This window comes from Pagrus pagrus, assembly GCF_965226575.1.
Source record: "Pagrus pagrus genome assembly, chromosome: 12".
Taxonomy (NCBI): Eukaryota; Metazoa; Chordata; class Actinopteri; order Spariformes; family Sparidae; genus Pagrus; species Pagrus pagrus.
In genome coordinates this window covers 8,829,099-8,845,644 of record NC_140196.1, presented here as the reverse complement: position 1 = coordinate 8,845,644, position 16,546 = coordinate 8,829,099, and positions in this window count along the sequence as shown.

Sequence of the window (16,546 nt, the reverse complement as noted above, 5' to 3'; positions counted from 1 at the left end):
TGTCAGGATCGATAGGCCTTCTTTATAAAGGATATAATGCAGCACAGTACATCAGATCATTATAGATGAAATACCAGTTTAGACTGATAAATGCTCCTAGTGCCATCAGATATCAAACAATGTGTTTGAAGTGCTGAAAAGCCAGTACACAAAAATGAGCTGAAATTTCGTGAAGCACCTTTCTCAAATCAGCATCATTGGAGCTAAACTCATGAGATGAGACGATTTAAGAGGGGACTCCATCCTACCTCGTTAGCAAAATGACCAAAAAGCACAAAAGACATCCTGCAGAGGGGTTGTATAGTTCAGTTGGGAGGTATAGGTGTGTGTGTGTGTGTGTTGGTTGATGGTGTGGAGGCAGGGGGTCGCTCACATTGGGCTATCCTCCCTGTTCAAAATTAACAAACCATTGACCAAGAAGATTTTATGAACAAGGCATCATCTGATATTCAACCTCATGCTTCACAATCACATTTTACCTTTCGTCTTATTTCCCTCAACTTGAACCGAGGCGCCCCTGGGTGCGATGTCAGTCAGAAGAAATACATCTTTAACAACTGAAATAGAGGTTTTGCATTGTCCCCAGAGGATGATCCTGATTTTGGTAACGTCTTTGACCTTTTCTCCTGAGCTTTTTAAAAAAATCTTGTACCCCTGCCGAAACATTTTGACAAGACAAGATTCAACCCCAACATTTTTCTGTTGACGTTCATGGTCACTGGAGCGGCGACATTTTAGAGGACGGCGGGGCAAAGATACAGAGTCCCCTGTGCAAACAGAAAAATGTCAACTTTAGTTACATACGGATATTGATCAAGATAACTTTCATATTTTCAGTCACATCGCTGCACTTACGTTGTTAAGAAAACCACATGAAGTGTAGTGAGGACACGATAACATTGCACAGAGTCGGGGTGACTGTAAGAAGCCATTTGCTGCCTGTTTTGTGTAACATGGAGAATTAGACACACTTCAGTGCTGCCTAAGCTACTGTAAGTTGAAAAAAAAAGGGAGAGATACACACATCAAAAAGCTCCCGGACTTTTATTTGCTTCACTGCCAGAGTTATGACATATTGTTGTAACAATTTGGGTCGAACATAATTAAAAATATGACTCATTACAGGATATAATTACAACGGTTTTTAATTTCTGTTTAATTTTCATTTCATTGTGCCTGAGGCGAACATCATGCTCTGGCTTCCTGTAAGTCACCTGACACCGACAAAAAAACCCGGGTAAGGAAATAAGCTCTCAAAATGTGTTGTCTCACACACTTCGCTGTCGCATTCCTGCTCGTCTGAGGAGATTTCTTGTTACCTTGATAGATTCAAACATTTGGCAATATTTCATTTCTCACTTCGGTGTTTTAAACAGTCTCCACTTCGTGAACAATTAACGCAGAGAGTCACTGAACTGGAGCGTTGAACCACCTGGAAAGTGTCTGGGATCACCGCCTCCTGGATCATTGTTGTGACTCGCCTGACTCACACACACGCACACACACACACACACACACACACAAATATCACAACTGTACTTATGCACGCTACACATTCTTATAACCTCAAACGCAAAACAAACTACAAACTCACATACACATACACACATGTACACCCACGTTGCCTCCTCATACACACACACACACACACACGTACACACAGGCCCACCTGTGTAGATGAAAGGTAGATGCTGTAAATTCCTTCGCTTCTCACACAACAGCTCCTCGTTTGTCAGCCCAAGCAAAGCTGCCCATGTCTGAATCTGATACCTCGGTCTTTTGAAGTTACTGTCATGCACGTCCACCTCTAAACCGAGCCTCGTACACACTCACACACACACACACATGCACATAAAAGCAGACAGTACAACGCCATGTTTATACCTGGCTATGTGGTCAGACACAAGGTAAACGTCACTTCTGTTTATTTAGTATGTCACAAACACCCCGGAGCAGTAAACAATACTGGCATGATTGTTTTATTTTTGGAAGTCGTATGTGAACGAGAACATGTTGTATTTAATGTTAAAGCTCTGTGACAAAAAAAATGAAAACGCGCTCTCCTGTTACGGGTCATGCATTTGGTGGAAATCAGGTTAAACAGCTGTTCAGACTAATATGAACAAAAGGAGTCAGAGAACAGGGACTTAAATGCAACGTTCACTCAAAACAGGCGGCCTTTCTTAAGTTTGTCTTTCTAATCACTCAGCCACCGTACCACATCTTTACAGTCGTGATAGTTAGTCCTTTTTTTGTGGTTGTGATGCTGAAACATTTTAATTTTAGAGTACACTGAGGCAACACATGAAAGATTCTGCAGCACCCATTCATTTTCGTCTAAATGTCCCAGAGAGAAATTAATGAAATAATCAAAAGCAAATGTGATCACACGGGCTGGTTTCAATAGATTTAACTCTCTCTCTCCCTCTCTCTCTCTCTTACACACACACACAAACACACACACACACACACACACACACACACACACACACACACACACACACACACACACATACGAGACTCTGGTATATTTGAGCTTCCCACAGGCATTAGGCATTGTACGGATGTATATCAGATAAGAAACGAGAGATAGCTTTACAGTTTTTACGGCGTTGACCTGAACTTTTCTTTATGTTTGGGTTCGGAGGAGGATATTCAGGTTTATGATGGTGTAATGAAGACGAATGAAGACAATACTTTCACCAGAAAACCTGCCAAAAACCTGGAGAAACCTCCAAGCTCCATGGGTACTGTTCCACATGTCTGATTCTGACCTTCACGAGCATGAGAACTTCTTGTCTCCCTGTTTTGATACCGTCTTATAGAGTAGTATGTCGCAAGAAAAAGACCTCAAAAATATTCAGTTTGTTCTTTTATGAGTGTTATGTAAGTTTGGGAACCTCCCAAGATGTGTCTAACACGCCATCTGCATTCTCACGATGAATTAATGTGTATATGTGAAACAGTTTTGATCACGTTAATCGAATTTCTTGTTTTTCGACTGAGCGAGACAAACGTTAGAGGAATTATCCAAAGAGTGATCAAAGGAATCTGTAAGCATTCATGCTTGTTTTCACATCACAGTCAAAATATACTGTATTTTCAGTATTTATTGAATTATCTTGACATTTTTTTCATCTCTAACCACTGATTAACAAAACACTTCAGCCAAGGAACAACTTATTAAAGATATATGTAAGGTTTTTTGCTTCAAAAGACCTTTGTAGAGTTATCCCGAATGTTTCCAACAATGTTCAATCCCAGAGAAATCCATCATTTTACGGTGCAATTAGTTTTGTTGCAAGTCACTTCCAGGAGCGAGAGAGCGAGGAAGGAAGTTGGCGAATGAGACTAAATGTAACGTGAATAAAACTTTAATACATGACCGCATCCTTGACCAGATCAGATAGATTTTCATTTGCAACAAAGAGATGGAGGGATGACGCATTTCTGTTGGCATCGCCTTGGCTCCTCCGTGTTCGGACCTTTAATGTCCCCGACAACCTCTGTAGTCTCCTTTAGCCTCTTTTTAGACACTTGAACGCTCTGTAATTCAAACATGGGATATTTACCGCCATGTTTTATGTTGCAGACCAAAACGTGAACATTTCTTAACCATGTGTTAACCACCGTATTTCAGGCATTTAACCAAAAAGCTGCAAAAATGCAAACTTATTTCCGGGTTTCAGGACTTATTCCTGATACACCCTATTGTGGTTGTTTAACAATGAAAACAACAACTCCCATGATCCCACGCTAGGCCTACTTCACATCATCAAAAAGACCCCAAGAAGCAGAAGTTACGTACTGTATGTTTAAGTACATTACACAGTGTTGCTCCTTGAACCTTTCCTAGACCGATTATCAGTCTCATTTTTCAAAAGTGAAATAAGGGTAACGAGGAGAATAAGATTATACAAAACAGTTATAATAAATCAAGGGTTCGACCAAGGTTCATTTATTTGTCATTCTAGCAGGCAGGGTTGCACAACAACCTGCAAGTTGTAGTCTATTTCTTTTTCACGGTGGAGTGCAGAGGATCAGTTAAGGAGTTTCACAGCCCGAGGAAAAAAAAGCTGCTTCGTAGTCCGGTGTTAAACGTATGCATGTCTGTGAACTAACGTACAGATAAGAGCATTAATGGAACATCACAGTCAATAAATCACATTAACGTGTGCATACATCCTCACTGTAAATCTCCTAAATGTGTGCTTCTGCACGGTACCGCGAGAGCAGAGGATGTAACTGGTGCTTTATGGAGCCTCCCCCTCCCTCCCTCCGGTGTGTGGGCCCAGATCGCAGCTGATAGTCCAGATAACACGATCTCCCAGTGCCAACTCCTGACCTGTGTGTGGAGGTGAGATCAATGGAGGAAAAGAAAACACAATGAGGGAACAAAAGAGTGAACTCGTGATCTGGTGATGCTGGTGTCGGTGTGTGTGCATGTGTGTGTTTGTGTGTGAGTGTGTGCACTGCTTGGGTGGCCCGAGGATGAGCGCCCATTGTTGCTGGAATTCAATAGGGCTGATTAGTAAAGAAATGTGTGTGTGTGTGTGTGTGTTTGTGTGTGTGTGTGTGTGCGTGTGCAAAAACATGCACTGGCATGCGTGTCTGTGTGAAGCAGGGGGTGGTGTATGTGTTTGTACTTTTGCACTAAGCGCAGCAGAGAAGAATGGGGGAATTAGCTGTAAAGCCAGTGAGAAAGCAGACTTCAGGGTGACATACCACACAAATCTGAGGAATGGGGATTGTTTCTCTCCACATCCACAGCGAAGCTTTGTTTCAATAGAGCAACTCTCTCGCAGCCGGACAGAAAAGAAATATGTATATAGCTGAAGAGCCGCTGTAGAATTCGAAAAACACAAATGAACCCACAATAATCCAGAAGTTTGTCCTCAGTGTGAACCTCAAACCATTACTGGCATTTTAATTAAGTAAAACCCCATTTCCAAGTTTCCTAACACTAATATTAGTTTTGTCTCTGAAATAAGGATGAAACACCTCGAAATTAAATTAACAGAGGAGAGGCAAGTCTTTATGTCACATCCATCACACAGTTAGTCTAAGTTGTGTAATTTGTGTAATTGAATATTGCCTGTAACATGACGTGAAATATTGAGTATCAGTTTGACATTTTGGAAGAGGGTTAGATGAGAAGAACGACACCACTCTCAAATCTGTCATTTTCAATATGAAGCTCGAGCAAGAAGATGGTTAGCTTATCTTAGCTTAGCACACAGACTGGAAGCAGAGGGAAACAGCTAGCCTGACTCTGACCAAGGTTTAAAAAAAATCCATCTTCCAGCACATTTGAAGCTCACTAATAGGCATTGTATACCCTTTAGTTATACTTCCACCTTATAAATTCAACATAAACCACTTTTTGTACAAATTTAACAACTACAATGCGTTGATTGATGAGCTTAAAGGAAAAGTTCACCAGTAAAAGGGTTAGGGTCTTTTACCTTGCTACTAGCTAACAGTAGGCTCACATACACACAAAAACAGCTCACTCTTCTCTGCTCATGCATGCGCAGTTGTTTTTGTTAGTTCACCCATTCGTCCAGATTCGCTACATTCAACTAGGAGTGCTGTTTCAGCTGTTCATGAAACACTGACTGCTCTTCGCACTCTGTAGCTCTGATGGTACCAACCAACGGTCCAGTTTGTCCAGTTTCAAACGGTCCAGTTTGAATGCACCCCGAAGTGGCCTACATATTGTAAATAATACAATAATTCATTATAATAATAAATAATAATCCCAATAAGAATGTTACTATCCCTTAAAGGCAACACATTTAACATTTAAAGTGTGTAAAAACGCGTAGACCTTTGTTATATGTTCAAGGTATGTGTTTCAATTTGTTGCCTATAAACGGCATCATATCCTGTAGTCGCTAAAACTTTGGGTTGATACTGCAGAGAGTGTAGAAGGAAGTTAGCGAGCTAGCTAACCAGCCACACCTTTTTTTATTAAACCATTGTTTGTGAGAGAGATGAGATGACATAATGTTAATCAACGTGAATGAAACTTTACCTCAACACATTACCTCATCCGCGAACATCTAACTCCCATGATCCCTTGCTCCTTCACAACATCCCCATGCTACGCCTTTGTTATTGTTTTGATTGAGAAAGCCTTAGCGACATAAACTATGAACTATGCCTTTAATTTGCGGCACAAATGTTGGCTTTACACGTAAACACTTCACATTGAACCCTGTCAAATAATGCCATAGCTCTCATGTATTGTGTCCAAATAATAAATATAGTAAGGATACAACAGATAGCGAAAACAGCAAATCATTTCTGTGATTGCATTGACAATGTAACTAAGCATTTTGCAGCCTTTTGTAAATAGCGGTGACGTTATTGCGAGAAGTCTTCTTTCAAATCTCCCGTTAATCAATCCATGCACACTCGTTTAATCACACAATCATCTGTTCTCTCACCGTTCTGTGCCTGTGTAAATCTCCTTTGAGAGTCGAGTTTCCCTGCTGACTGCCCGTATTTATACGTGTTCCTGCGCTGTGATTGCACGCTGCTCCAGATTGTTGCTCTGACTGGGTTCTTCTAATCATCTCTCGCAGAAACAGAGGAAGAACGAGATCAATATTTACTGAAAACGCTCCTCAACATAACAAATGTGTTTGTAATCTATGCCCCCTGTGTGTGTGTGTGTGTGTGTGTGTGTGTGTGTGTGTGTGTTTGTGTGTGTGTGATATACCTTGGCCGTGACCGGGCCTATTGAGGGGTGGCAGGAGGAGGAGGAGGAGGAGGAATACGAAGTTCCAGGCAATCATGCAGACAGGCGGGAGGGCCCGTATAGTGTAAACATGTTTTAAATAAACAGGAACCAGCGTAATGCCCTTTTAATTGATTCATTCTGTGCTTTGCTGTTTACAGAAGGGCCTAAATATGAGCCTCGTAAGGCAGAGGCCTTGTGTTTATAAGTGGTTTGTTTAGTTCAAACAATAACAGTTTGAACACCAGACGGAGTTGTGGATCAGCCGTGATGTGTTGTGCTGTGTTGCATTTTTTTGTTGTGCTTTTTTTTTCACGTTCTCTTCGTCGCCCTCTTTGTACATGTGTGTGTTTTCCATTTTAGGGGAGAATAAAGGAGCTAAAGCAGCTCGCTACAGTACCCCACTGTCTCCTCTTTACAATTTGCAGGCCAGCCAGGGTACGTCGGTGTGTGTGTGTGTGTGTGTGTGTGTGTGTGTGACTGAAGTTTAAATTGTAGCCACAGTGTAATGATATGGTGGCATGGCATTGAGGGGTACTCCAAAGGGAAGGCGGGGGTTGGTAATTAAACATATGCAGACACAGACACATACAGAGGGTGAGACACACACACACAGTCAGACACACAGAGAGGCAAAGAAAGAGAGCAAAGCTAAACACATCCAAGTGGGGTAGTAAAAGCTAATGAAGGCTCAGCGCTAGGCTGGCACAGACAGCCATTTCATGTGGTGAAGAGGAGAGGAGGAGGAGGAGGAGGAGGAGGACTGGGCCAGGCTGGGGAGCAATAAGGCAGAGCCTTACTCGAGAGCAAGTTAGGCAAACCAGAGGATAAACTATAATTGACACCATACATAAGAGTGGTTTTCCAATATTGTTTGTCTCAGGCACTGCCAGATCATTGTCCATGCCATGCAAAAGGCAAACAATGGCATTAACACGTTTGGGGAGCAGTAGCAATAAAAGTAACACTACAGTGTTAGGAGCTCATTACAGTAAGTGTTCAGAGTGACATTTCTCTCATTATTTTTTTCTTTGTTCAGATTTCTTGGTCATACTAACTACAAATCTTATATTTGTGTCTTACCTGATGAAGACTGATGGCATAATTCTGCCATCGGGCGCCTTTCTCAGGCGGCACTGTCCTCCCTTTGGCTATCTGCATGTTAGCGTTTTCAAAATCTGCATCGCTACAGTAAACAACAACAACTGCGTTCGAGCTAGCAGCCCACAAGCTGAAAGTGGCAAGTTAGACCAGCCTAACTTGGACGGTAACGGTACGAAGCTAACGTCGCTTACCTTTAATTTTGCAGGAATTACGCAAAAGCCCTGGCGAGCCCTGACGATTTTAGCATCACATGCAAAACAACTTCCATCCTACACTATTTTGCTGGGGCACCAAACGGGACATTACATATCATGAGTCAGAGCGACTTTATGTGACCGAAACGGTTTTGTTAATTAACCAAAATCTTCATCTTGTTGCGTAATGTTTGCACTTTGCTGAACCCTACAAGTCTTCTTGTTTTAAAACTGGTGAAACTATCATCTGCCCTGTGCAGTACGATTATTTCATCTGTTTCCAATGCAAGTCAGCTTGTTTCAAGACTTTTGTAGACAGTAATGTCGGCATCTTGAAGGAAGACAGAAGAAGACCAATCACTGCACTAGATTAAGGGAGAATGGCACACATGGGAGACATGATTTGGGGAAATGTTTATTTGTAAGAACACTTTTCGCAATTATCTCACTGCACCGGCAGATTTTTCACTTAAAGGGGCACTATGTAGTTTTGGAGAAGACATTCACATTTAAATATTAACATTAATGAGGTAATAATCGAAGTCAGAATTTATTTATTTTTTTTCCCATAAGCTGTTCTCAGAGGAAAATAAGGTCCCCAGAACATTGTTTGGAGCTAGAAAGGTGGCAGAGTCCGCCACATATAAACAAAGTGAAACAGTATGAAACTGTTGTCCTTTAAGGTCAGTTTGTTTATTCAGTTTATTCGGTCAGGAAAACGAAGAGACTTTGTTTATCTAGTTTGTTTAGGCTAAAAAAAAAAAAAAAGTCAGTGAAGATCTTTGTCTGCTGATTAAAGTTGCTTCACTAAAACTACACAGTGCCCCTTTAATATAAGGGAATAAGGCTTCTAGGATTCAACAATAGACAGGATTGACTTGATAAGTTGGATATTTTCGTAGCGCGTCCCATCGCTGTGGTTTCAGAGAAGGCTGTAAAACTCTGGGTATAAATGTAGAGAACTGTGGGGTCCACATGTTGTAGCCTGCACTGTGCAAGCAAACATATGACTTCTCTGGTGAGTCCCGTAAAACGGAAAAAAAAGAAACACTGGTGGGTTTTAAGGATTAATTTCAAAAGCATACTAACACATCTCTGCGCTATTCATGGTCTGTGGTTTCGACTGGTGTTCCCTTGAAGAGTTTGTATGCAGGCCTGCAGTATCTCAATCTTTATGGTTCATAAAAAGAAACTTATTGGGTTCAGGAATATAATTTACGGGCTAATTTCCCAGCTGTGGATGAAACTTTGTTTCAGATGTGTTTTGTTCTGTCACTTAAGTTTCAGTGGAAAAGGTTTAAATTAAGCTTCAAGCTGAAAACCTGATTTTTCCCTTCTTAACTTTTTCACCTTCTCTGCACTGTAGTGTCGATGGAAAACTGATGAGGACCGACGGGGAAATTGTGAGTGACAGAGGGGCCCTGTGGACTAGTTACTGACCAAATGGTAAAACAGGGAAACCAAGAGCTGCACCCTGTTACTGAACGTGTGTGTGTGACTGTTGGCATGAAGCAATAACACTTATGGAACTCAATACCGTAGCCCACAAGACATTAATGCTATTTATTAAAAATGTCAGATTATATCACTTTAAATGTTAAATTTGGTGTTGCTGATTTTGCGACTGGTTATATAAGTTTGTGTTACGCACATACAGCTCAAGCATGAAAATATCTAGCTTTTTCCACATATATATTTATTCTTTATATCATATGTTGACTAAAGCTCTCACATTGGACATACACAATGCTGAATGCTATATGTATAACTTTCACTGTGTCCTTCAACATCTGCAACATGCTCTGACCAACAGGGGGCAGTTTACAGCAAAACAACAACGGAAGTGATTTTAGTCGAAATTTCAAAAAGTGATTATAAATTTATCACAACTGGAAGTGTTCATCTGATCGATCAAAAGAGGCAAGACATTTACATTTGTGCACAGGCGACCACACACAAGCACGTGAATGTCCACAAATACACACGTGAGTAAGTGAAATACACCGCTGAGTCATTAGGAAGCAAACGCAGATATTCACACATGCAAATGGCTGCATGTATTTTGTAACCGGCGGCAGAATTCAAGTTTAAGATTCATTCACATCCGTCACTCCGAGCACACAACACCTCTCTCCTGAGTGCATGAGCCAACAGGTCTACCTCACCTGCACTCTGGGGGAGACTGCACTGTGCTGCTTAGCATGGTAACCAACTCACTGACATCTCATGTAGCTGATTTGTAATTTACAGATAATTACCAGTAAATAGCACAGGGTAGTGGTCTCCAAGGAGAAGATGAGGTGGATGGACCTGAGGTGCATCAACACTTTGTTGGCATGTATGGGGCCCTTGCTGTTGAGAATAAATTGATGATTTTATTACATCTGAGAGGTTTTCTTGTTTTTTTCCACGATTTTCTGCACCACTTAACATTCAGGAAAACTACCTGAGTTTTCCTTTCTTTACTCTTCAACTGCCCCACTGAAGATCACCTGTTGGGTCAGCCATCTGTGCTTCCTTTTTCCATTGCAAACTATTTTGCATCTGTTCTTTGTATGGACTCAAATAATTCTATCAATCTTTTAAATCCTCCCAATTTTGGTATGAAACCGTTTCGATTGCCTGCTATCAGCAGAGTCGTGTTATAGTCCTGGAGAAGTGACCAACTTGTGGACCGACAAGCCATTCCCGTGGTGTAACTGCAGCTGTGTGTGCTGCCCCTGACCACTCTTAACTGCAAAGAACAAATAAATAAACAAAATTACAGGAAACAAATAACACTTGCCAGCTGGGCAAACTTAGGTGGCCGTTGGCACAGGCTCAGGTGTGTGTGGCTGTCAGAGCTCAGAGGTGAATAAACTGCTCACTGAACTATTTCACTGCTTGAAATGATGTATTTGAAGAGCGGTCTATATGGCAGCTTTTCTTAAATGATGGGCCGGGAACCAAAATGGGTCACTGGCATGTTTCAGAGGATCCCCACATGCCAAGAATACTAATATGCTTTAATGAGTGAATGTTCCAGACTCACTCTGTATTTGCTCAGTTTGGCTCCTTGGCTGGAGAAGTTTTTTTTAAATCCCTGCTGTAGCTACGTTGTTGGACGCACACTAAGTTCAGTTATGAAGCAATAAATCACACCAGACCATCAATTGGTTGACACTATAGAAAAGCACTCTTATTTTCTATTATTGGCTCTCATGTCTTGTTAGTGCTGTTTTTTCCAAGTCCAGAGTTTTGTTCTGTTTGTAGCTATATTGCTCTCTGCTGGCCATGTTGTATAACGCAACAGGCATCCTAATGTTACAGAGATGTGAGATTCCTTTAAAAAAGATGCAACACATTTCATAAAAAGGGGATTTTACAGAACGGATTGATTAAAACAGTAGGTTCACAATAATTATTTGTGTTCTTGCAGTCTTCCCATAACCTTACATGTCTGTATTTTGGCTTCACCGTGAGACGTGGCTGTCAAAAATCAAGTTTACTCTGCAATCAAGAGTTTCTCCGTGAGCCAAAATGTCTGAATCTTGCCCAAATGCAACATGCTAATAAGTGTTTGTCATAGAATTACGTAATATATTTATTTACTCTAGCTAAAACCGAAATAAAGAGACAGGAGGGTTGAAGGACCGAGTAGATCAATACTCTTCTTTTCTTCTACGACCTTCCTGGGTGGTTTGTTAAGTGTGTTCAGCTCACGTACTGTATGCATGTGTGTTTATTTAGTCTGTATAGGGGAACAGAGCCGCGGCCTCTGCCAATTTTCTTTACACTGAGAAAATATGCTTTTGGACGGATGGAAAAAAGGGGGAGCAGTTAAACAGACTCAGGGCCAACAGATACAAGACCCCTTCTTCCTCAAATCAACCACCAGCACGACCAACCCTCCAGTTGTGCTGCTGCTTTTCCATGACTGCAGTCTCCACACGGCGCAGAGCTGTAGGGAGTAACGAGACTGGCTTTTTAAACGAGAGCCTCTACTGCACTTCAGTTTATTCCTGTGAAATATTGAATCCTTATCAGCACGAGCAAATCGGTGTGTAACAGGGTTGGTCCGAGAGGGAGGCTCAGCAGTATATTTTCATCCAGTGCATAGATCAAATGAAAAGGATAAGTCTAATTTATGAGAGGCCGAGTAAGATAACAAACTCCTCTGAACATGGACGAGCACAAATCTTAACGAAACAAAAGCCTTCATGATAAGACACAGACCACCAGAATGCTCAGATAGACGGACACGTGGATACACTTTAACGACAAACTCGAACCAATAAAGTATCGTTGATTGATTATATGCATTCAGGAACATCCACTGATGATTAATCTCTCTCTTTGTGCCCTCTAATTAGTTTTACTCCCAGATTTCATGTGATATAATGTTAGAAAGGGGGAATAATGGGGAAGGATGTGTTAAATTGATGATGTAATGTAACTAAGTACATTTACTTAACACTGTGCTTAAGTATTTTGAGGTATGTGCACTTTAGTTGAGTATTTTCCATTTTCTGCTACTTTATATTTCCACTCCAGCACATTTTGGAGACAAATTTTGTAGTTTTACTCCACTACATTTATCTGATAACTTTAGTTGCTAGCTACTTTGCAGATTACATGCTGCATCAGAAACATTTTAATTAAATTATTATTAATAATATTCAGTTAAATGTTAAATTTTGAATCTGACTCATTGTATACAGTATATACATACATGAAATCATATATACTTTAACTTGTAATTTACTTTTTAGACTTCAGTACATTTCATATCAGTTACTTTGAGACATTTACTCAAGTACTACTCATATAGTTGTCTTTCACTCTGGAATATTACAGAATATTGAACATCGGTGATACACAATATATGTCAAAGTACTTCATACATGTTGGGACAGGGCGACAAAATCAACTAAAGACCATCAAGTGACTGGATCACACCAACCATAACGCCCGTCAACCTGTCGACACTCCAACCCATGAGTACTCAGTAATCATTATAATATTATCTTTCTATTATCTTAGTCTGTTCACCGTGCTGCCATCTGGCAATAGGTACAGAAGTACATAGTACGTTGCCGTACTGCCAGACTGAGAAGCTGCTTCTTCCCCCAGGCTGTGGGACTGCTCAAGTCATCGGTCCACGCACCAGTTCACTCCACAAAATAGTTTGTTTTGGTTTTGTATTATTTTTCTAAGGAGATTAAACTAAATTTCATTTTGCAACCACTAATTATTACATTAGTGCTCAGTACTCATGGGTCAGACCAAACTCAGCTTTCATTTGGATCTCAACTACACACCTGTAAAGTTTCATGACTGTATCTTCACGGTTGTGGCACAATCGCACTACAGTTCCTGTGTTAGCTCCTTGTACAAAAAGTGTCTCCAGGACCACATTTTGCCACGATGACACACACGGTGAAAAATATTACCAGCCGACAGTGGCGGGCTCAGGATGTTTTAGGGGCAGGGGGAGAAAAAATTAAAGGGGCACCAGCCAGCAGAAAGGGCACTAAAAGGGCACCCTGGACAGCACTTTTGCTGCGTTTTCTCGAACATGGGGGCACCAAAATATCAAAACAATGTGATTTTTGATTAATAATCATCAGATTTTATGACAAAGTGGGTAAAGGCAAGTATTAAAAACAAGTAGAACTGTCATGTAAGTTCAGAAAATGACATCACTTTACTGTAATGCAACCTTTACTTATGCCATATCACAACAAGATGATTCATAGTCTCAAATCTCAATAATGATGTAATATCCATCTATTGCCCATTGAGCAAATGTCTTCTGCGGGTGTATTCGGGCACAAATCACTCCCTCATAAAAGTATCTAATAGCTGAGGGTAATAACGAGGTATACTGAGCTCAAGCGCCCACATGGCGTCATTTTAAATAATTAAGATGTAGAAAAAACGCACAGAAAGGACCAAGTAAAGACACCGACGAGAAACCTTTTTTTTTTAAATGCAGCAGACAGAAGTTTAAAAGCTTGTTTAGCCTACTCCATCCACTCAAGGCCACTGAGGAAGTGTTTAGCCTGTGAGAATGGATAGACTGACTGACTGACTGGAAGGGAGGAAAAGGGGGGAGGAGCGCTCGGAGCAGAGAGCATTGACGGGGAGAGGAGGGTTTGAGGACGAGAGGAGAGGAGGGTGTAGGAGTTTGGGGGATGTGAGGAAGAGAAGGAGGAGGGGAATACCACCCACTAAGCCAGTTGTGGAGAGGTTCTGGGGGTTGGGCTGCTCACAGGAAACAGTTGTGGCTCCATCCCAGGCCTCACACCGAGCAGCTCTGGGCCACCCAGTCACCGACAGACAGACCTACCAAATGGCCTGGCCGGGCCAAACCGACAGGGATTTGTTTATTTTTCATCCTTTGGCGGTGGGGGGAAAATTGTTCAGCACAAGCTGTTTATTAGACCTTTGATTTGTCATGTGTCAGCGTTCGCTTGCGGGGAATGTGTATACATAAGTCCAGCTTGTGTATAGTTAGGAGGTTTGGAGGCTGAGAGGGTGTGGGCACGGAGGAGCGGGGAGGCTGGGGGGGCAAATAGAAAAGAGGAAAAATGGGAAGCCTCCCACGCTGAAGGCAAGGCTGAACTGCATTATGGGTCATTCTCCAGCTGTCCCTGATTGTTGATGTCACGGGGGACTGAGCTGTTGTGCCTGGTTTGCAATGGGTGTGGGGAAAGAGGGAGCATGTGGACAAACACAGGATTCCTGCGGTCACATGGATGAAATGCAGTAGGCTAAACGGATCAGGGTTTAACAGAATTTGATCAGGAAACAGCACAATAGTCACTGTGGAAGCAATCAAGTCATTGATTCACTGCAGCTCGGCTTTGTTATAAAGCTGCTAACTGATTCGAAACCTGGCGCTCTGTGACCTACAATCAGGGATATTTAAAAACAGATATATTACCTGTAGGCTATACGTACACGACATAGACAAATCACACACAATTTATATCGCCCATCCCTGAATGTGTGCAACAAATGATTATTTTCACTGTTGGTTAATCTGTCGATTATCAATAAGTTGTCTAGTCTATGAAATGACGATCAGTGTTTCCCAGGGTCCAAGACGACATCGTCAAATGTCAAAGATATTCAGTTTGCTGTCGAGGATAGGGAAACATTTAAGAAGCAAACCAAAAAGAAATCAAATCAATTAATCAATTATCAAAAATAATTGTTGATTAATTTAATAGTTGACAACTAATCAATTACTCAGTTGATCGTTGCAGCTCTAAATGGCAGTCAGCAGTGATCTTTATATAAAAGACTTCTTTTAATTGTTATTAATCACTTATAACTGAAGCAGCAGTGCAGTAAGAAGAGTAACACAACGCCCGCAGGAGCTGCCTCTGGCAAACTTCATACTGTCAACGCTCGATTTGACAATGTTTCAGGAAACTTTCCTTCTTCATCAGTTTGATAAAGAACAGAAACCACAGCGTAACTCGACGGCTTTCGCTTGTCAACTTTCACCTCTTTTCTGCATGCCAGCTTTTCCCACTGGACTGACAGAAGTAGTACAAAAGGTCCAAATCTCCAGCCAGTTAGTCAGACTCATTTGAAAACCCACAAGAAGGAATTTAGCTGATATATTTTTACAGACGTGCCCAATCTGAAACATCATCAGTTAGTAAGAGGCAGATGGTCTAGTATCATGACTCCAGATAGTTGAGTAATCATAATGAAGCTTTAAAATGACGTTTTTATATTAATGTCAGATTGCAATTAAGAGTGAGGAATTCAGTAAACAGGCATTTTTTTCAGAAAATTACTTTTCCACAAGACATATTTATATGAGTTTAAACTCTAATGGCATGTAAACATGTCACGTTATATACTGTCCTTGGTATGTCATTGCTGTTACTCCTGCTTTTAAGTACTATGAGGAAATGACAGCAGGTTATTGGTAATCAAAGATATCAGATCTAAGAAGTATTATCATGTTGCATGAAATGTAATTACTTGTAGCCTACAATCTGTTTGTAGTAGTTTTCTTTCTTTCTTTCTTTCTTTCTTTTTTTTTTTTTTTTGCAGTTGGCTGTCATTACAATGGCCATCCCTAACAGAACCAGGTGGTGGCAGTATAACACTAATTTGGATTTTACCTATAAAAGCCATAGAGGAAGGACGAGAACCAATCACATTTTTAAACAGCAGAAGCGCCGTTTAAAACGTTATATTTACTTTTCTTTAATTTCTTCTTCTTCTACTACTTATTATTATTATTGGTGTTGTTACTGTTGTTATTATTATTATTATTATTATTATTATTGTTATTATTATTATTATTGAGAACATTACAAATACAAACAAGGCACAATTACATGTCTTTCATGTATATTCATTGAAAATGGTTTGCAACATGTTAAGCAAAAATAAAAAAACAAAAAACAAAAATTACATCCTGCTAAAATATATATATAAAAAAAATACAATGCTGGGGAAATCTCAAAATTAGTTAAGCGTATGAAAACAACTC